Raw genomic sequence first — 21,179 nt, forward strand, 5'->3', positions numbered from 1 at the left:
CGCTGAGGCGCCGTCCCCGTGCACGTGTCGGCGCGGAAGAAGCGGGAAGGGCTCTGTGCGTTTGTTAGAAAGCCCGCGAGATGCGCATGGGCTCGGCGAGGCCGGACGCTCGCTGCGCGGCGAGCTTGCACGCGGCTCCTGCCGCCTCCCACGCAGCGCGGCTGTCACCGAGGGGCTCGGAGCTCACACCGCGTCTGTCCCGGCGTTGCAACGCCCGCTTACCGCTGGGTGTCCGCGCCGTGTTCCTGCTGGTGCTGCCCGTAGTTTTCCGCATGTCTTTAAGTTCAGTTATTACTGCTTTTGCTCAATCAGTTTTCCCCGTCAGTGCATGAAGCGCAGCAGGCGGGAGCCGCAGCATCGCCGACAGGGCTTTGGTCTGTGGGGAACACAGATGTGACAGCTCTGCACCTCTGCGGCTCGGTTTGCTGTCAGGCTGCCGTTCGCTGTGAAGTTGTGTGCTTCCAGATGTAGCCAACTCAGAGCTGCTTGTCTGAAATGTAAACCTGTGTGGGTTCTGCAGAGATACTCTGCTCTTGCAGTGCCAAGTTAGCTGGTGCTGTGAGTTTTTATGGATCACCAAGGAGGATGAACGATTTCTGGAGGGTGCTGCCCTTGGCACGGTGCTGTCTCCATTCAGTAGCTGCTCCGGAGTTTTTGCTTTCCCTTCTGTGTCAGTGCCTGCCACTTTCATATAGGTTAGGGAATATTTCAAAGCTTGTGTGCGTCACAAATACCTCTGTATGTCCACAGAACTGTTGGAGGTTTGCTTGTCGCTCTGTTGTGGTAACCATGAAATAGTCATGTTCAGGAAGTAAGTGCTGTGCTGAGGTAGCCTTCATTCTTCCACACAGGAAGTATATTCTGAACCAGTGCATGTGCATTCTGACCCGAGAGCCCACTGCTTGCCTCAGAATCCCAAAACATGTTTGATGATGACTCGCTTACTGAGTTTATTTTTCAGTGAACAGGTAGCCACACATACATATGTTCTTGCATAAATGTCAGACAATTGTTTTTCACTGTTTACTTTGCGGTTATAAATCTTTGGGGTAGAAAATCACATGGAATATCTGTTTGTCTGCCCACAGATATGTACTAGCAAAGGAAAAGTAGTCACGAGCGAAGGAAAATTGTTAAACATTAATTATAGGACTTTGTATCTGTGGTCAATGCAATGCTTTTGTTAGCAAAATCAAGCTTTGAGGATTAAACTCTAGATCTGTAAGTGCAGGTAAACACTTTTTGTAGTTAGCTTGCTCATGTCTTTGTTCTAAATGTGTGTGCATGCACATACACGCACAGACACACCCCCAGGAGAAATCTGTTCCCTACCAGTAAACACGGGTTTCTTCCTTTCAGTGGCTTCTTAAATAAAACAGCTAGTGTTAAATTCTTCCTACTTTTTCTTTTTACAAACTTGGCAAATTTCCTTCTCTTATGTCACTTCACTGAGTTTTCTCCTGAGCTTTCTAGTGGTCTTGGCAACCACTTCAGCGCTCTGCTGAAGTTCTGGTGGCTGTTGTAGGTGTAATGCCCTGCTGTGTTCTCCTCCCTGAACTTTGTGCCATGCAGGGTTTTGGGAAGTTGGAAGACGTTTGTATTATGTAGCAACAGAAGACTTTTGTAACTGTTTTCTTCTAATACTTAATGAAAATAATGGCCATCGTTCATTTCTTTACAGGCAGATGGTAAAGCCTTCTCAGGAATCTGGGGGGAGAGGAGGGTGGTCATCTATAGTATTTTTTATAAATAGGCTTGTAGTATTGCTTTGGGTTTTGCATAAATGTAATTGTAAGTGAACACAAAGATGGAGTTCAGAACTCTTCTCTTGACAAAATGACTTTCCCTAGGGAAAAATGCAATCAGAGGTTTAATAATCAAGCACTGAGTCACAAGATATTTAAATGACTAATTAGTGTTTTGATGCACCAAAAGGAATCTATTTTGCTTCCCTTTCATCTTAGCTTTCTCCCATCCTGGTCCTTCAAAGAATAAATATGGAAAATAGTACGTCTGATTATCACAACTTGAAGCTTCAGATAAGCAGTGATGTTTTGTAAGAATCTTCAGAAGGTAAAGAAAAACCCTTATGTATTCTAAAATATGCAGCAGGTAGTAGAGATATAGCAGCTATTACAAAGATGTGATAGCCTAGGAGCCCAAAGTGATAACCCTGCTACCAAGCAAAAGGGGTATACTTTACTAAGGCAGAAGTTCAGTCAGTGGTTTGGTTTGGAGGTAAAAGACTTGACAGTGAAATGTTGTTTGGCCTACAGGCAGGTGGTGCTCAGAGCTGCCGACTGATAACTGTGTTCTGACAGTTGGTGTAGCTCCCAAGTTGCTTGGGTAAACACGTGGCAGTTGCCAAGTTTGTTGCTAAATGTAAGAGACCGAAAACAGTCGGGAGACGTGTGCATCTCTTAATGTAAGCCTTCACAATGTAAGGATGTCCCTATGCAATAATGTACCTCCACTGCATTATCTTAAAATCTTGTTTTTGAGCAAAGTGTGTCCTTAGTGCTGGGATTTGAGCAGTCAGAGAGCAGGGCACTGTTAATACTGCAGTAAAGCAGATTTGAGTACGAGGTCCGATTCATAACAGACTGCTGAAGTAAGGACATAGGGGGTGTCAGGTGTGTTGCTCGTTTGGGAGGGATTTTTCTCTCAAGATATTAATTTGTGTGGCCTGTGGTTTTTTCCTTTTTTTTTTTTTTCTTCTTTCTTTTAACTGGAAATTCAAATTTCAGGCTGGAACATAAGGGAGATGGCAAAGCAGAGCAATGATAACTAAATTCATCTGAGAGAAGTTATTTTTCAGTGGTTCTCCCAAGAGGCTGAGGCTTTTTAGCATGTTTGCTGCTGTGTTATATGAAGAAATCATGCATAGCTTTACAAGCTCTACTAAGTATGCATTGCAGTATACATCACTGTAGTGAGTTTTCCTATACTTCTGCAGTAAATAAGTCCGTATTCGTTGGGGCATGGAAATTAATGTTTTATTTTCATTGGGTGTGTTTGTTATCCTGATGTAAATGTTGATATTATTGTGCTTATAATAAAGTTTTCAATGTTGTATTTCCATTTAGCCTGTGTACGCTAAAGCTTACGTAAGCTAGATGCTCATTTTTCAGCAGGTGGAGTTTGTCCCAGTGTCTCCCTCTTTGTGCCGAGGCAGAGGGGAGGATATCAATGGTGAGAAGCCCTGTTGCTTTATTGTATTACTCTTAACTTTCTCTTCTGACAAAGCTCATGGTTCAGTGATTGATCTCTGCCCTCTTCTTAACTCTTCCTCGTCCTGTGAGGCTTCTCCTAGTCAGAGTTGTTAATAGCAGAGTCAATTAAGCACCCAGAATCTGAAGTGATAAACCATATAACTGCTTATTTGATTCTGTTTTCCTTGGCAGATCTGTCGGAATACAACTGATACACTGCACAGAAAGTGGAATTAAGTCTGTGCGTGCTGTTATATGTGGCAAGTTCTGTCATACTGTTTTATCTGTTTGAACAAACAGTTGACAGAGCTGAAAATGTGCTTTTGATGTTATTAAACCTGTGGTTGCGGTTCTCTTCCCTGCCCCAGCATGGGAGATGTTGAAGGAAAGCTTACTTGATAAAATGTTATTATTAGGCATCCTTACTCATTATTTCCTGATACTAGTGTGACCATGCAGTATTTTCAAAATGTTGTATACAAGCTGGTGGAGGTGACCTAATGTTCATTCAAATGCTTTGAGATGTTTGAAATGAATTCTCCAGTGGAACATCTCTACTGTAGCAGAGCGCTGTTAATTTCATCTTTAACTCAGTTTGGTCAGGCTCAGATATTGCGTCCGCTCCATAAAACTTCCTTGAGCACAGCTACTGTAGCTCTTCTCCAGGTAGTGCATGCAGAGAAGTGCATCCTTCTGAATCCATGCTGAAAGTGTTGGGAAGCTGGTGTATCCAGGCTGCAGCATATCAAGAGTCATGGAGATGTGACCCTAAGGGACGTGGTTTAGTGGGCATGATGTGATGCGTTGACAAATTGGCTGATCTTAGAGGTCTTCTCCAACTTCAGTGTTTCTGTGATTATCTTGCTGCTGGAACAGCTGTTTTCCACCTTTCCAAGAGAAAAAGCTAGCATGGAATGTACCAGATGTGGCCTGTAAGTTGTCATCTCAGCCATGCTGAATTTAAACATGAGTGAATCAGGTGTATAGCTGGGGCATGGTGAGTCAGTGCAGGAAAAGTCTTGGCTTATGTACTTAAGTTTCACTGGAGAGCCTGTTATCTTTTTTGGTTAGGGCATACTTTAACACTTAAGAAACTGCATCCTGTGTGTGCCTCTCTGGAAGTGCGTGTTTTCTTCTAATGAAATATCTGTATCCATCGCACTTGAGTACTCCAAGTAAAATAATCATACCTTGCTGATGTATGGTTCACCGATACAAGTGCTCTTGAATCTTGTGGGGGCAGTCAGAATGGAATGAATGCATGATCGTGACAGGTACTGTAACTGAATCATTAGTTTCAAGTCTGTTTTTCATTCTTTTCTTTCGTGTTCCAAAATGTGGTGCGTTCAGCTAGGAACAAGTAGAGAAAACAGCTGGAGGATTTAACTAACCGTTGGCTTAGAAATTGCAATGTGTGGCCTGTTGGTATGCCCCGGGAGTCTGGCTGACTTGGGAGTTGCGAGCAGAGGATTGTTGTGCAGATGAGTTGATAATGCAGTGGTGGGGCTGTAGGCTGTCAGGTAAACAGAGTGGTGAAGGTGCTGTGCTGTAGCACTGTGTTGGAAGCACCTACTTCAGGTTCTCAAATACTGTTCTGTTTGCCATCTCTGATTGTGGGCATCTCCTGCAAATCAGAAGCTCCAAATTCTGTTTTGAAATACAGAGGAGGATGTGAATTAGCCAGTTCCTTCTAGAATTTCAAGCTGGGCACTTGTTCCAACAGAAAGCTGTTCTTTTTCTCATCTGTTCATCTTCCATTAAGAAATACTGCATATTAAGACAACTCCTTCTAAAACTCTTCCAGAAGAGTTTAGAGCAGTCCCAAGGGGTTAGTTTGACATACTCATACTGAAGTTATTTTTAACCTTTTCTTGGTTTCCTGGTAATTGTGCAGAGGGCCCCTGTGACAGCACTGGTTTTATGTATAGCACAGTAACCTACTTTGAGTCCATGGTTCATGCTCAGACTTAAAATAGGCTAGTCAGAGCATTTTTACTTAGGATGGTTGATCCTTAGAAGTGATTAAAATTGTCCTTCAAGTTACTTGTATTAAGATTGAAAAACTGCTAACCAAGTTAAGTTTGTGGGCTGTATTCTTAATGGCACGAGAAGGAATGGCTGGAAAAGGGGTTTGAGAATGTACTTCAGGGCTTTGTATGGCCAGGCTCGTACAGGACGGTTTTACCTCCTGGCAATTCTCACGTTCTCTATTGAGGAAGAGACTCATAATGTTATCTTCACTGTTGTTTGTTTCTGATGTTATGTCGTGTAATAGATTTCAGCAAACGAACAAGTAATAATTGTATGCAGTAAAATATTTGTTATTAGTTTTTCAAGGGGCTGATAATACACTAATGTTTGAGGATCACAGTGACATGTCTTTGTGTTTCTTTAGATTTTAATAGCCAAAATCTTGTATTTACTTCTAGTAGAACTTAAGTAGCCCATGGGAGCCTGCCTAATACTTGATCCCATGTAGTAAAAAAGTGTGGTGAGGTAGCTCTTCAGAGTGGTAATGTTTTTGTGTGTACAAACAACTCAGTTTGTCGCTGTCTCAGCAGTCATGTTACAGTTGCATGGCCATGCTTCTCAGCAGTGTAATAGTATCTGCATTTGTCTCATTACCAGCTAGCAGGGTATTCAAGGTGAGCTCTGCACATACCTGCAAGTTAATGCCTTACTTTTCCAAGTCGCTGTTTTAGGAACGTGTGCTTGTGTGCAGCAGTCTGCTCCCAGAGCACTGTGCTGTAACTTAATGGCCTCAGGTGGCTGTAGTAAGTTGCTTGTTCTTTCTCCATTTCATTAGTACTTTTATTTCTCTAAGAGGAAAGACAAATGTCCAGGAATTCACCAAGTGATTCATGCATCAGAATAAAGATCCTGGTGGTTGTCTGTATGTAACCCCTTCTTGTTTAATGAGCCTTTATATATGCTCTTCTGTTCTTGCCAGCAGTGTCTTTATTTCTCAGCTGTATGTCTGTTGTAGGACTAACCCAGTTCTGGGAGGGGCCTCTCTGTTTAAACAGATAAGTGACAGTGAATTGAGGGTGAAATAAATGTTTGAAACCTACTGGTCTGCCTGTCTGTTCAAGCACAGGTGCTATCAGTGAGAGGAAGCAATCCTCATGTGGTTCAAGTGCCACTCTGAAAGATTAATTTCCTTTCTATTTAATCAGTAGTTAAAGAATTCACACTTCTTGAATTGAAATCGAAACTTTCAAGAGGGTTGTTTTTGGATACTGGCAAGAAATCCTTTCCAACGTGATGTTGCGTCTTGGTACGAAGTCGGGCAGTTCACAGTTAGGAGGGTCAGGTTGGTATGGTAAAATGAAGCTGGTGTAAATACAGTGATCAAGTAAAGGACTCTTACATTTTACATTCACACCTTTACACCAGTTTCACAGCTTGCAGGTTATTACTTTTAGTTCTAAATAGAAATTAGGAATCTAATATCCTCCCTGGAAGACTTGGCAGACTTCTCTTTAAGGAGAGGTTTGTAGCGAAGACTGCCCTATGTGTGCAGTTAGTGCTGTTGAGCATGTTCTAATTGGGAAGGCTGTGTTCTGCAGGTTGTTTGCTGATCAGGTCTGCAGAGCATGTAGCTGCTAGGAAGGTGTTAGTATGGAAAATTGACTTCTGCCTAGGACTCTGTTCTTAGATACTTCTTAAATCAAGTTTATAATGAAGGTATACTGATGATGGGTTAAAAGTACAGAATCTACTTGGAAAGGAAAGAATTGCGCAGGTAACTTTTGAATAACTGATCTGTGATGCATCTTGCCCCAAGTGACCTTCCTGATGTAGGTAGGGGAACAGTTGGTGTAACTTGATGAGTTTTTTTCCTTCTGTTCCAGTCATTATTGTCCCATGTTGGTCTGTCTGCACAGTACCTGACCTCTTTTTTTCTTTTCCAGGCATTTCTCCAGATGTAGTTATCTGACATGTCTCATTCTCTCCTGTTTCTAAATTCTATAGTTCTCCTTGTTGAGTTTCTTCATAACACTAGAGATAAAATAGTATTCCTGGTCTCTCTTGTGTATTTGTTCTCTCTTGAGAAGTGCAGCTTTTACTTGTCTAGTCTGTGAGTCTTCCCCATCTCCTCCCCCTCTCCATACCCATCCCATATTAGTATGTTACTAGGATGTGCTCTGCATACCTTGGTGATATATGATTTTTCTCACTAGTTGTAAGTCCTAAGTAATTCTAAAAGAGAGCAAATCATACAACATCGTAATTTAGCATATAGTATTTACAATGTAGTAACCACTTCCCAGGCTGAATGTGGCTCTGGGCAGCTTGCTCTGGTGGTTGGTGACCCTGCACGTAGCAGGGGGTTGAAACTAGATGATCATTGTGGTCCGTTTCAACCCAGGCCATTCTGTGATTCTGTGACCCTTGATGTAGCTCAGAGAAGACCTGAGTTTAAAGCCAGGACACGCAGTGCTTTTGTTGCTCTGTTGCGGAGTGGGGATGTGGGATAGGTAAGAGCCAGCTCAGCACTGCAGCACTTTGGTATTCTGTTACTGGATTGCTTTAAGTGGATTACTCCTACAGTGCTGTTAAAGCCTCATGCGCTTATGCATTTATGCAGTCTTTTAAGTTGCTATTTTTTTCTTATTTATTTTCGTTGCGTATATGTGTTTATTGTTGAAAGTGATAACCTTTGTTTTCTCTCCCTTTTTGTTTGTTAGAGGATAATGCTAGCTGTTTGTGGTGAGGAAGCTGTAGTGGTGGAGTGAAGACAAGGTACTGTGGGACTTCAGCTGCTGGGACAAAGGCCGTTCAGCATTCATAGTTCATCTTGGGCAGCTGGTGATTTCATCGTGTTAAAACTTAAACAGTCTTTGTGCAATAGACAAGACTTCATGTGCTTGCATGTGAGGGGAAAGAACTTGAGCTACCAGAACTGAAGTGGACCAGGTGTTTTTAGTGTTCTTTTATTTTTCTCAGGTAGTGTGACTTGTTCAATTGGGAAAAAGTGTGTTTGTGTGGGAAGTCAGCAAAACATTGATAGCTGAAAACTTTAATCAGAGCTGTAGGATAGAAGTAATAAGCAGTTTTGCCTGTTTATTCTGTCTAGCTGTCCTCTGGACGTACACTTTCTCTGAGGAGTCCTGTCTGGAAAGATACTAATAAGTGTCCTGAGTGATGGCTACGTATTAAAAACAGTTGGAACAGAAATCAGTGAGCTTTCTGGTGATCTTCGAGACTTGACTGAAGGGAGTTGTTGCGCAATTCTGCATTAACTCTTACGTCTGTTTTGGTTTTCCATGGCAGCAGTGTTCTCATCACAGAAAGACCTTGAGCTGAAAACGGTAGTTTTTAAATCTCACCTTTGTTTGGGTGGGTTAACTAGCTTTTAGGTAGTTGAAGTATGGGCTGTGGAAATAACAGGTCCTGAACAGACAGACATATCCTTGGCTACGATTGGAAAATCTGGAGAAGCTACCGAGCGCTACAGTTTCTCTCTCCTCATGATGAGCTTTTGCTAATGAGAGCAGTGCACACAAATCACTGACCAGCTATGTAACTTGTCTGCATTACATCCAGGGTACAGCGCGTGGTTAGTGCTGCAGGACCATAGCAGCTTTGTTGTATCAAGTGCCCAGGCCATCTGAAAAAGCACTCATGGATATTTCTACTGATAAATAAAACTAAAGCTTGTGAAGACTGAGCTCTCAATTTGATGGCTGTTGATTTGATTCAGCAGGAAAATGTCCCTGGGCATGATTTGGTCACCTCGTTATTTTTGGATGTTGTAACCAGCAAATGGTTCGACTCTCCAGTTGGAAGATCAGAAGGAAAGTATCCATCATTGTATCTTAGTTTGTGTTAAGCTGTAGGTTTTTCTGCTGTAAGTTTATGAGGATGGGGAATAGGGAAGAATTTGAATGTTTTCCAAGGTCAGTCTTCTCATGAACATCACCATTCTGTCTTTCAGCAATCTGAGGTCCACCTCATGCTTGACTTGTGCTCAGGACTGTAGATAAGAGCACTTTTTGCTAATAAAAAAGATTAAGTGATGAAACTGTTAGGCCTGGAGGTAGAGTCTCACGCAGGACTGGTTTGTGCTGTGGTCAGGAGTGTATGTATAGTTCACTTCTGTGTTCATAATGGATGTTAGTCTAGCTCTTGTGGTTTCTCCTGCCATTCACAGAATGAGTGTGAATGAGTGTGTCATGCTGTGGTGTCCTTTCTCTTCAGGCCATCACAATAGCTGAGAAGTATACTGTTAGAAACTTTTGCTTTTTCACGTTTGGTTAATGTAAATTGCCTACTTCAGTTATCTAAAAAGCTAAACAGCAATTGTTGTTGAGGGTTTAAAGGAAGCCAAACCACCAGCTTAGCAGGCAGTGCTGTCTGTGTGGGTGGCACCGCTGTCTGAGATCCTAAGCCAGCTTGTGGCAGCAGTGTTGCTTTCAGACAGGGAGAGAATATCTTACTCCAGCATTTTGCTATTGCACTGACCCTGCTGGGTCACATCGTTGTAGTACTGAGAGGATGGAAGAACATGCTGCCTTGTCGAGAGGCAATCAGCGCTTCCTGGAGTGATTCCATTTTGCTTATCTGTATGGAAAAAATAAAATGTGCCTAAGGAATAGGCCACACAGTACCATTATTGGAGAGTCTCCAGTGGGTGATGACGGGAATCAGAGCGCTGTCAGAAATGCCCAGAGATGCAAACATAAAAGGATTGAAAAACCTTCCAGGTATCTTCAAGCTGTTATTACAGTATTCTGAAGTGTTAGTCTGGAAGGTGCTTCCTTCCGTGTTTCAGTGATGTCTTGTTGATTGATTGATTGATTGATTTTTGTGAGAGCGAACTGGCAAGTACTTGGTCACTGCAGTTAGAATGTCTTGTCAACAACATCATTTCACTGTTATGTTGAGGTTTGTTTTTGTTTTTTCCCCACCTTGCATTAGAAATGTCACCTCTCTTTTCTTTTGATTGGTTATTACTTGGTGCTTTATTTTCAACATGATGAAAATGCAGGAATCACAAAGGCTGACAGTGTAGTGTGGTAAACAGTATGAAATCAACATTATAATTGGTAATTCAAAGGGCTCCTATTTTTGCTCTTTAAAAATACGTGCAGGATCAAGTTCATGGTTTTCAAGACACCAACTGTATTTATTTAGCAGATGCTAATGCAGTAGAGCTAAAATACTCCTTGTGCAGAAAGGCTGTGACAAACTGATATGGAAAACAATGTCTTACTTGCAGCCTCTGTAGCCTGTATGGAGTCAGTGGTCAGAGAGAGGTAGGGTCACTGGGTAATAGGATGTTTTCTTAAGTCCCTTAAGTAGGTTTCTCCACTGATATGCAGATTGCTTTCTTGGCACAAAGTTTTAAAATGTCTATAAAACAAAATAACTTAGGTGAATCCAGCAAAGCGTGCTTATTCATACCTGTCTAACTTTATTCCCTGTCTCCAGGAGTTACCCATTAAGAATCTAGCAGTGTGCAGCTGCACACCTGGTGGAGGAATGGGCTCAATGTTGCGTGTTGTGCCCTGCAGGCTGGTGTTACAGTTAGTTTTGGGTGGGTTATGACTGCTCTGCCTTGGAGAGGTGGAGGAAATACCATGTATCTGTTCTTTCAGAGGTGGGATGTATTTAACTTGTGCTATGGGTACTGGCTTGTACTTGTACAGTAGGCAGGAGTGGAGGCCTGAAGATTACCAGAAAAGCATAGCATTTATTTTTGTTTGTTTGGATGTCTTTAACAAATGAAGGTCACAGGTGACCTGAATGCTAGAGAAGTGAAAGGCATTAAACTGGCATTTCCCTTTCAAAAGGGCAGGTGAAGACCAGGCATCAAACAGGCAGTGTAGCCCAAACGTACTGACGCTGTGTCCTTGTACATCACAGCCAGGGATCACACTTAGTCCAGTCACACACTTAGCTCTCAGTGTGCATGCAGAGCAAACGACCACAATGGCTGTAGTGCAGTGAGCTTATGAGCACTGGGGAGGTGCTTGGCCTTGCAGCAAACCTCTCCTATTCAGCCTCTGTTCTTCTTGCGTCCTCCCATCTCCATGTGAGTCTGGCCTCCCACCTGTCTCAGTTACTTGGTGTTTATATCAGACTTAAAACCAGGTTTGATTGTAATTGCACATAAAAGGTCATGAATTTGGAATATCAGTCTGTCTTGTGTTTTTAGAGGCAATCTAAATAAACGTGGAGATTACGAGACACTAAGAATAACTGACCTATAAAGAATAATGACTTGGCATCTGACTCGTGCAGTGTGTAGTGCTTTGTCTTTCAGAATACACTTTTACTGGTCAGGAAACATACAAGTTCTGTGTTGTGTGAGCCTTCCTGCCTAATACAGGCTGCAGGGAGCATCTTTGCACATTCAGAGGTAGCTGTGTTCCTTCTAAGCCAAAAAAGTGTCTAGATCTGTAACTGGCAGAAGTGCAGACTGATCTGTGCAGCAGGAAGTGCACAGATAAGCACTGTGATCTTCGGGAAGTCTATTTTAAGTTATTCACTGCTGCACCTGTCACTGTCACTACTGAGGAAACACTTTTCTTTTGTGGCATCAGACCTGAAATTACGATGTGTTGAGTGTTGTGAGAAGCTAATAAGTTCAGTAGAAAAGTATTGATGGGTATTACTTGCATTTTTTGTTAGCATATTTTGACAAATTTTAGCTGATTGCCCCAATCGTATATCGGTGGCTAGGCAGGTTCTCCTTCAATATGCATCCAGTACATTGAACTCAGTGCCCCTCTCCTGGCCTTCTTGTTTTATAGAAGGCTTACTTGAGTTTTGACATATCTTAACAACTGCCTCAGTACTTTACTATCCCAGGACGTGGAAAAACTTTCTCTATTAAAGGAGTTAGAAACTATACCATGCATTTCTTTCACTTTTAAAAAGAGCAAGCAGTGGTTTGGAGGAATGTGAGATGGGAACATGGATATTGCTGGGGCTGTGACGGTGATGGCAGGGCTGTGGCTGGGTGTGCCCTGGGCAGCTTGTGTGCTGCTGCAGCCCCTGGCTCTGCTCAGTGCTGAGTGGTGGCTTCTTTCCACTGCTGTGTGAGATCTTAAACAAAGGAAGAAAGTACTTTAACAGTGGATACTGTGGAATCAATGAAAGTGTGCTCGTATAACTGGCTGAGTTTCAGTCCTGAGTGTGATTCACCCTTTGTTTTTTCTGTGGACTTGCTTTCTTGCCTGTAGGGCTGAAAGGAGCAGTACGTGGTTTATTGGCTGATTTTGGAAATAAAATGAGCTTGGGATTCCAAAGGGATGTTCTGGAAGCTTCTTCTGCTTGTTTTATATTCTTAATTACAGTATATGAGCTTTTTAAATACAAAACATGCCTGTGACTGTTCTTAAGAAGTGCTTAGTTCTTAAGGCGTTAGTGCTGGGTTATGTGACAGGAGGTGCTGAGCCTTTGCCATTGAGCACACGTTCACTCAGATGCTAATGCTCTGTTTTTGTGGTGATGGTTTAATGTTTTGCCATCTCCACATACACTGAATGTTTTACAGAATTCAGGTTAAATAGAAATCTAATTTTATTACTCTTAAATATGAATGTCATCTTGAAGTAATGAAACTATGCTTTACAGCAGAAGTGTAGGTAAACTTGCCAACATAGTAAACATGAGGTAGTCTTGAAGAAAGATACAGATGTTCTATTTCTGTGATACAGATCCTTGGGTAAACCCTTTTTCTCCTAACTGAAAATGAGATACCCAGAAACCTTCTTGGTGTCTGTCAGGCTTCTTTGACTTCAGAGTTGTGTAACGCACTGCTCTGAAAGCTCTCAGAAGAAATACTTCAGTACTCGGTGCAAAGACTGGGGCAGAGCTCCCACTGTCTGATAGGCCGTGGCTCAGGAGATGTGCAGCTGTTAAGACTCTTGTTTTTGTGGCAGTTCTTACCCTCTTTGGTAGGGATACCCATAATTTCCTTCATGAGAACTGCATTAGGCAGAGCACTCCTGATAAAACGCACACTCTGTTGTCTTGCACAGAGTTACGTGAGCTCTTGCTGGCCTTGCACAAGTTGATGTTTTAGGGAGCTGACCTTCAAGCTCCAGGTAACATTAGGTTCTGCTGTCGTACTGTTGGAAACACTGAAGGAAAAGTGGGGTCCTGAATCTTCTTTCTGGGTCTTGCGTTTCTTTAACAAAAGAAAACAAATCCTTTTCTTACTCTGAAGGAAGATCAAGTTAAATCTTGGAGCAGATGTGGATCTAGGAAGCTGCTGATTCCCTGGTTTGTGTATTTGGGCTTGTGGAAGGGAATAGTTTTAAGCCTTCATTAGATGGATACTGGAGAGATGTAGGGGCTCCTGAAACTGCTGTTACAGATTTCTTTTGCTGCCTGGTGTTTTCCAGTGCCATACCTGCCTTGTTCTGTAGCACTTCAGGTTGGTTAGTGGATCAGCCTGAAGATTAGCCTTCTCTGCGCAGGAGAAAGGGTTGATTTAAGGAGGAACAGTTGAAGTCTGAGCAGCAGTTCCTGTGGAAGAAACTGGTATTTTCCCTCACAGATGGAGTGGAAAACTCTGAGAGAAAGGTAGTATGAAAGTGGATCCAAGCTTTTTGAGCCTCATTACCTATCTAAATGTAGATTTCTAATCCATCCTGAACTTCTGGTGCTGTGTAGGGTATTCTGCCATAAGTAGTGTGAGTAGTTGTGGCACCTTGTCCCTGTTGGAACACAGCCCTGGGTTCATGTGTGTGTTAGTTCTGTGCTGCACAGTAGTGGAGCACAATAAAGCCTGGTTTCATGCGTTACTTGTTACCTTGTTAGTCACATGACTTCTTCTTAAACAGTGCCCACTGCTGTTATTGCTAATGTAAGGGCCTTGTTTTCCAGCTTTTGTGTTAGTTCTTAGTGTGGTGTTTTTGCCATTCAGAAGGAGTGGTTGGTAGGACTGCTGATGCAGTAATGTTCGAGTAAGGGACAAGATAGTTGCATCTATTTTTTTTGTTAGGGAACTGGATACAATTTCCTTATGAGTAGCTAATGACAAGATCTTGAAGTACCCCTTCCATACTCTTACCGTGAAGATTTAATTAAGCTGTTGGAAATGGCCTTCTGGCTGTAAGCTCTGTTAACGAGTGGCTCCATTTTTAAGTTTTTCTCAATCCTGTGTAGGCTGTATTGTAGAAGCTGTACTTTGGTAAACTGGATGATATGTTTGTTTTCTGGTACAGTCTGATTTTGAGCAGTGGAGGTCATGCTCTTGGCTACTTCAGTAATACGCATTCAAAGCATCATCACATACCCTTTCTAATCCTTCATTTATTGCTCTGCTCAACATGAATCACTGAAATGGCTTTGGTGTGTTACAGACTCAGAAATGACAACGATGCAGTTGGGACAATCAGCGAGCTGTGGTCAGGAAGGGCACTTCAGGTGTGTGGCTGTATCTTGGGTCCTGTGAAACATGGCTGTGTTGTAAAGTCACAGGAGATAGACTGAGCTGGCTTACGTGTTTTTGCTGAACAGAGGCATGCTCATAGCTTGCTTTGAACTCTGTATGTGCTCCTGAAAGTGCCTGATCTGAGCACCAGGAAAGCAGTAGACGAAGTTGCTCAAGAATGTGGCTGACCTCACTTTTAACCAGTATTCCAGATTAAAATACTAAGAATGACCAAGGTTTCGAGATGTTTGTTAATTACAAATACATGTGTGTTTTTTTAAAGTACAAATTAGATTATATTTCACTGAGCAGGTGTTTTAAATTGGGATTTGTAGCAGTGATCTAATTATTATAGTAATTAGTGGAATCTTTCTAATTGCCTACTCATGAGACTGACATCCGTTGATTAAGAGAAGTGATCTGCATAGTCACCGTGTTTGGAATACAAAGGGACGTTTGTAGGCTCTGCCATAGTAACGAGCACAAATTTCTCTTCTGCATAGAATGACTCAGGGCACTGAGAGATCGTGCAGCTTCAGTCAAAGTGAGGAGTTGTTTACCTGACATCTGTACACACAAGTACCCATAACAGGAAGATAGCTTAACAATTATTTGTTGACCAGACTTTACTTTTCTAAACCTACGGTGTTCTTCAGGATCCATCACAGAGAGAGCAGGGAACATCGCTGTGCTGCTTTGTTTCCCACAGCCCTTGTGTCCCATTTTGATCGTGTTCTTATTGTGGCCAAATGTAAATATTGCCCCAGCATGTTACATGATGCTCATGTATCTGGAGGCAAGAGAATGGCAGTTTATGTGCTTGCCTGCATAACTATTGCATTGCCATTATAAAAGATTATCAGATCTCTGCAACTCATAGATCGGTGTATCTCAGGATGACAAGGGTGACTTTGCAGCTCTTTGACAGCAGTTGTTTGGAAACAAAGTTATCAGAATGTTATTGTTGTTTTGTGTGTTGTGTGTGACTGAATATGCATGTGAGGTAGTAAAAAGGAAAGTGCATGATACTGCTTCTGTAATAAGCTTATTGCTTATGAATAAGTGAGTGGGTTTGCTTCCTCTCCTACTGGAAGTTGCTGAAGCCACTTGCTGTTTTAAATATTAGAAACATACAAAGGAGACCTGGGGCATCTCTGGACAGGTCTGCATTGATCCAAGATGGATGTTATACACTGGTTTTTGTAGTCTGTTGTTTTTTTTTGTGCCTTTGCTTGCAGCTTTGCTGGTACTTATCCGTCCCTGCGTGGGCCCTTCCTGTTGCAGTGGCAGAGTTGCCTCCTGGAGTGCCACAGAAATGCATCACTGAGCCTTGGCCCAAGAAGAGATGGGAGAAGTAAGGGGAGGCGTATGGCCGAACTGATAAGCTTTATTTTTATGCATATAATTCTCCGAGGTCACTCTTTATGCTCCTCCCAATCTTTTATGTAAACTAATGATTGTTGCAGAGCAACCAAGAGCTGTTAGCAGCAAGAGGGTGTTGAGTGAGGCAGTTAGGTTGGTGTACTCCTTTCTGTTTCCTTCAGTGAATAGATTATTGGATTCAATTTATGGACAAATTTCCTTTAGAATAGGCTGACAGTCTGTTCTGAGGCCACGTTCCGTGACTGTGCATGCAAGTCACTGAGCTCCTCCTGTGCTGAGGAGCCAGAGTGCGTGCACCCCGCAGCTCACAGAGGGGTGAGGGTAGGGCATGGTGCATGCAGTGGGCACACCGGTGTCTCAGTAGTCCCTGACCTGTGTTACAGGGTAGACCAGAGTGGTCTTGGCTGGATTTTGTAGCCTTTAGCTGTGTTGTGCTCTGTTATCCTTAGACAAGTGCACTTGCTGATGGTGACTTGGGATAACCAAGGTGCAGGAGCAGTGCTGTCCTGGTGAGTTTAGCAACTGGGAGCCTTCACCTTACAGGTTGAAATCAGATTGCTTTTACACCACTTCATCAACTGTCAGGTGGCATGATGAGATCTACAGCTTTTGATGTTTCTGGTTCCATCTTCATTATAATGTTTTTGTATTTAAGTGAAGTGTGATTTTTTTTTTTTTTTCTTGTGTGTTCATGTGTCCTTTTCATAATGATAACATTTTTAAAACTTCTTCCAGTGGCTGTGTGTGGTTTCACCCCTCTGCCCCACTCACTTCCTCCAGCAAAGGGAATGATCCTCCTGTAGACTTCCAGAGTTTGGGGACTTCTTTCCTCCTTGAGCTTCTCTTCTCTACAAAGTAGACTTGAGAGTTGGCTCTTCTGGTAGTTTTTGCAAACGAATGTGCCTTTAAATTATACTTTAAAGAGCTCTGGAATGAAGTGTTAGAAGAATTATGCAGTCAAATTAGAAAACAGTGAATTTTTCCCTTCATTCTTACGGAGACGCACTCTCTCCTACTGCAGTAATGTAATAATACCACATTATGTTCCTTTGGCATAGCTATTAATGATGGGGTGGTGTCACTTAGATTTTTTTTTATTTATTTATTCTTAATGCCTTCTGGTTACCGTACTTAGAGTGTAGCCTCCAAGGTGTGTTGCAGAGTGCTGTGTCAAAGTAATCTCAGTGCTCTGTTAGCGCTGGTTTTCTGTGAGGAACTGTAACTTGGAATTTAACGGTCCTATTGCCTAAAACTTGCTGGGCATTACCAAAAGGAGCAAGGAAGTGAAGAGTGCTTGTTCCCAGTTACCACCGTCTGCTTAGTTCAGCTCTCAGATGAGTTTCTAAAGAATTCCACTTGTGTTCCTGCATTATCATTTGAGAGAGGTCTTGTTGCTCCTCAGATCAGAAGTGAACAGAAATTGCAATTCTGTTGTGCTCGACTGCTCCGTGAGCTGCAGTAATCCCGCTTTGCTGGGTGCCCTTGGTATTGCCTTCGTGCCTTAGACTGTCTCTGAGAAATCTGCTCTCTGGTACTGTAGAGCATAATTGCCGTACTTAATACAGTGAAAGTGGATGTAAGTGACAAATGTTGTATCTTAGGAATTAATAGAAAGGAAGACTATGGAATAAAGGATGGTATTCATAGCTAATTTAGCTTAGAAAATATATGGACTACATCTTATTTTGCTGTGTTCTCAGTAATCAGAGGGAGGGTTGCTGTTCGGGCTTCTTTGTAGACTTCAATTAGAAGAAAACCAGGGAGGAAAAAAGGTGGAAATAGCTATTTTGTTTGTTTAAACAAGTAGCAGAGTAACCTGAAGCGCAGTGGTGAGTGTTGGAATTCTGCCCAGATACCTTTCTGGACGGGCATCCAGAGGGTGCAGTGCCGCATTCATGGCTGGGGGTTGCACGAAGCAAAGCTGTTTCGTGGCTGCCCCTCTGGGCGTGCGCTTCTGCTGCAGCCCTTCTGCTCTGGAGCTGTCTGACCTCGTGGTGAGCCGTGGCAGGGAGCTTACCTGACGGGCACTGGGCTGGGGGGAGACTTTTGGCTTTGGTTGACCACTGAGTGGCCTCATACACGGATTGGACGAACATCAGTGTCGGCACCAAACAGAAGGAATGCGGTTTGAGGAAAGCTGCCACTGCTCTGAAAGCAGCCGATCAGATGGGCCGCATAGCACAACTCCCAAGGCTGTGTTTCCTTCGTGTCAGGCAGAGGAAGCAAGTGTGACAGAAGCTTTCCTGGATGTGAGCCTATTGGGCTGAACATAGCTAATGTAAAAATAGAAGGCATTTCAGTGAGGATAAGGCACCTTTGTGGTTACAACTTTGTATAAAGAAACAATAGTAGAAAGAAGTACATTTCAGTAACTACTAGTTAAACAGAGGGGATCTATGAAAGATTCAAGGGAAGCAAACTCAGAGGGAAGGAACTGCTGACTTGTGTTCTCCACTAGTTTGGCCTGGATTGTACTAATAAGACAGACACTGTTCCAGTGTTGCTTTGATAAGAAGGATCAGTTGGCACGAGAACCTGCATGTGGGGAGTTGGAACAAATAATACGTGAAAGTGAAAGGCTTGTCTCAGAAAAAGGAACAAGCTGGTAAGCAGTTAGCTGCAAATGTGGTTTAAGAAAGGGATACTGTATTTGTGCTAAGAGGAAGACTTGATTATGCTTGATGCTGAGCTGTTGAAAATGCTTATCCAGCATTGCTTTTCATGAGTGTTAGGTTTTATTGCCCTCAGAATTTTTTTATTTTTTATTTTTCCTAAAAGGACAAATTTTATGCAGTGATGAAGCTAAGCAACTTTGGCTGCTGCCAGAGGGGATTGTGTGTCTCTTCCTCACATCCTGCTCCCAGAGCCGGTTAGTGGAGCCATCATTGCTTTGGGGAGAACAACAGGAGAGCTGCTGCTCTGTCCTTTCTCTTCTCTCAGCTGTCACAGATCAGCCTGGTGCAAGGCAGCAATAATAGAGACTGGCAGTGAGGGGACAAGACCACACCTTGTGGTAGCCAGCTGTTCCCAGGTTTCCTTCTGACATGATGGCTTTAGCCTTGGAGCTTGGCTTAGCCACCGAAAATTCACACTGGGGCTTTGAAGAAACAGTCAGAAACAATTTCACAGCTCTTTGAGAACTTGTGAAGGACAGGTGGCACACCAGAGGATGGGGAAGGCCTTGCAGTGACACTGCTTTCAGTACTGTTAGGAAGGTGGGAGCTGGGGGGTTGTGACCAGCCAGCTTCACTGCATGTTGTGGGAGGTGTGGGTGGCAGAAAGTGTGTGGCCCAGTGATCACCTGGAAAATACTAGTCTCTTTGTAAACAAAAACAGGAGTTTTTCAGACATGAAACCAGGCTAATCCAGTCCAGCTTCTTTCTGTGGCCAGCTGAGACCTGCTGGATAGCTGCACTTGACTTGGTCTTTCATTCAGCTATGCAACGAACAGAAACAGTGCCATTGGAACTGGTGCTATAGGGAAGGTGTAACTGGTTGGAAAACGGTACGTGGACATAGATTATCAACGGCAAAGATCCGTTGGGTTTCTGAAGAGCTCTGTCTTGAAGTGCTTGTTGCCAGGTTCGGGGATGATTTGGTCTATAGTGTCTGTAAACCAGTGTAACAACAAGGGCAGCTGCCCTGTTTGGTTCAGATCTGTTCAGGCAAACTGAGGTAACTGCTGCACTTCTAAGCAGAAGGCTCCAGTTTCAGATGAATGAAGTGTTGCATCTGAGTGGGAGGAATCAGCTGTGCAGCCACAGTGGAAAATGAATACAGAATAGAAACTGGAAGCTGTCATAGGCTGGTTGGCTGTAGTTTTTAACATGCTTTTGTGTTGAAAAATGAGCTTCCAGAGTTCTTTTCACACTTGATGTTTATTATCAGGAGGAAGGTGGACGAGCAACCAGCTGACATGTTGAAGCAAGGTGCACTGTCCCTGTTAGTTTCTGTCCAAACATGATAATTTGGGGGATTGGGAGGTTCTGATTGGAGTCTCTTGTGCTTAAAAAAGAAAGTCATACCCAACAATTCACTTTAGTTGCTGTATCTCCCACATGGCTGAGGTTTATCAAATGCAAGAGGATAAAAAAAGTCCAGTGAGTTTTGTTTGTGACTGTGTGCTGCCATGTTACCACAGTTGGTCTCTTTTCATAAAAGGATGGCTTAACGGGACAGACGTGAACAAACTCTGCAGCTTTTTTGAAGGAAATGATGAGCTAAAACCCCTGTGAGTTCTTGCAACAGAACTACATCTTGCAGCAGGTTTTAGTTTGAGGCTCTGCTTTGGCTTTGCAGTTTAAAATAAAGTTAATTTGACAGTTTCTAATGTCAGTTTATTTGAAAGGTGTTAACTGCTTGTGTTGTACTGAAGAGGAGTAAATTGGAGTCTGAAAGAGCTGTAATAAAGTGATACAGCTGAACACGGGTGGGTTCTTGCTTTGCTTGTGGGATCAGTTGCCCTCTCCCCCTGCCCTTCCGCTGTAGCTGTTGGTGTCAGTATTTCAGTAGCCAGCATTATAGCATCCCACTGATAGCAGTATGGGCAAAGCTGGTGCTGCATTGGATTACGGCACCTGGGAAGAATAGTTTGAATGCAGAAAGCAACAAAGGTGCTTCGCTGCTACGGAAGAAGTTCAGTGTTACACTGCAGATAAGCCACTCGTAATGTGTGTGCGAACACTGTGTGCGCCTGGTGCTGCTGATGTACACAGGCTGAGCTGTTACTGCCTGCTGTCTTGACAGACTCGCAGGGAAGATGGAGTGCATTTCAATAGTAGCATTAGAAGGTTCTCAGCAGTATTGCTGACTGTTACTCAGACTGCAGTAGCAGTTGCAAATGCAATTTACTTTTAGGCTTGAGAAACTGCTGTTGTTTTCTGACAGCAAATTATTCTCATTGCGGTGGTTTTTAGTTTAATATTAAACGTTGATGGGTTAGGAGGGGAAAAAGGAGGGTGATGTAAAGCATTGTGATAAACAAGAATTGCCCATTTGGGTTAACAGGAAGGGTAAACAGTTGTTTATCTTCATAGTAGAAGATGATGGCTGGCCTACTTTGTGTTTTTCTGTCATTGCTGTTGACAAATGGCCATAGCAAATAACAGAAAACAACTGCTGTGAATATCCGTCTGCAGGTGCTTGTTACAGTCTGTGTGTCTCATCCATCTGTAGTGCCTTTCCAGAAA

Source organism: Meleagris gallopavo, chromosome 6 (genome assembly GCF_000146605.3).
Source record: "Meleagris gallopavo isolate NT-WF06-2002-E0010 breed Aviagen turkey brand Nicholas breeding stock chromosome 6, Turkey_5.1, whole genome shotgun sequence".
Taxonomy (NCBI): Eukaryota; Metazoa; Chordata; class Aves; order Galliformes; family Phasianidae; genus Meleagris; species Meleagris gallopavo.